At 48.7% G+C, this 1,481-nt stretch overlaps 1 pseudogene; it reads right to left on the reverse strand.

Annotated features, from left to right (window-relative positions):
- Positions 1–646: 646 nt before the first annotated feature.
- Positions 647–1,256, reverse strand: LOC144330575 (uncharacterized; annotated as a pseudogene).
- Between the last annotated feature and the right edge of the window lie 225 nt (positions 1,257–1,481).

Below are 1,481 nucleotides of genomic sequence, written 5' to 3' on the forward strand. Positions count from 1 at the left end.
GCAGAAGGGAGAAGCAACAAGACCACAGAAAATGCAGGGAGACTTCCAAGAAGGCCTCTCCCATCCCAGAAGCCCCCAGGGCTGTCCTGGCCTGGCTGTATTGCCCCAGGCTTTGGAGCAGGGTGCCTGTGACTCTCGTGGAAGGCCTCCACAAGCAAAAACAGGGCCTCATGTTGGCATGGGCGGGCAGCAGGGACTGAATGTGACATTGAGGCAAGTAGAGGGGAGAAGCGGTGAGACTCTGGGAATGCTAAGAGCCTCCCAAGGAGGCCTCTCCTATCCCACAAGCCCCCAGAACTGTTCCAGGTGTGATGTAATGCTTCAGATTTTGAAGAAGGGTACCTGTGTTTTTAGCGGAAGGCCCCCACTGGTGATAGTTGGGCCATAGGGTGGCATGGGCGGCTCACAGAGACTCAGGGGGACATTGAGCCAGGCAGAGGGGAGAAGCGTCAAGACCTCGGAGAATGCTGGGAGTGAAAGAGTGGCCTGCCCCTCCCCCCACCTGTGGGTATATCTCATCAGGTGGGACAAGAGACTGAGAAAAGAAATAATACACAGCGACAAAGTATAGAGAAACAACAGTGGGACCAGGAGACTGATACTCAACATACCAAGGACCTGCACTGGCACAGGTCTCTGAGTTCCCTCAGTTTTTATTGATGATTATTTTCAGTATCTCAGCAAGAGGAATGCGGTAGGAGAGCAGGGTGATAATAGGGAGAAGGTCAGCAAGAAAACATGTAAGCAAAAGAATCTATGTCATAATTAAGTTCAAGGGGAAGTACTATGCCTGGATATGCATGTAGGCCAGATTTATGGTTCTCTCTGCCTAAACATCTCAGTGGAGTAAAGGGTAACAAAGCAGCATTGCTGCCAACGTGTCTCGCCACCCACCATAGGGCAGTTTTTCTCCTATCTCAGAATTGAACAAATGTAAAATCAGGTTTTATACTGAGACATTCAGTTCCCAGGGGCAGACAGGAGACAGTGGCCTTCCACTATCTCACTGCAAGAAGCTTTCCTCTTTTACTAATCCAACTCAGCACAGACGATTTATGGGTGTCGGGCTGGGGTACAGTCAGGTCTTTCTCATCCCACGAGGCCATATTCCAGACTATCACATGGGGAGAAACCTTGGACAATACCCGACTTTCCAAGACAACGGTCCCTGAGGCTTTTAGCAGTGCATTGTGCCCCTAGTTCATTGAGACTAGAGAATGGTGATGACTTTTACCAAGCATACTGTTTGTAAACATTTTGTTAACCAGGCGTGTCCTGCACAGCCCTAGATCCCTTAAACCTTGATTCCAAACAACACATGTTTCTGTGAGCACAAGTTTGGGGCAAACAGACTGGGGCAAAGTGGCTGGGGCAAAGATACAAATTAACAGCATCTCAGCAAAGCAATTTTTCAAGGTACAGGTCAAAATGCAATTTATTATGTGTTCCCTTTCTACATAGACACAGTAACAGTCTGATCT

Source organism: Macaca mulatta, chromosome 8, assembly GCF_049350105.2.
Source record: "Macaca mulatta isolate MMU2019108-1 chromosome 8, T2T-MMU8v2.0, whole genome shotgun sequence".
In the NCBI taxonomy this organism is placed as follows: Eukaryota; Metazoa; Chordata; class Mammalia; order Primates; family Cercopithecidae; genus Macaca; species Macaca mulatta.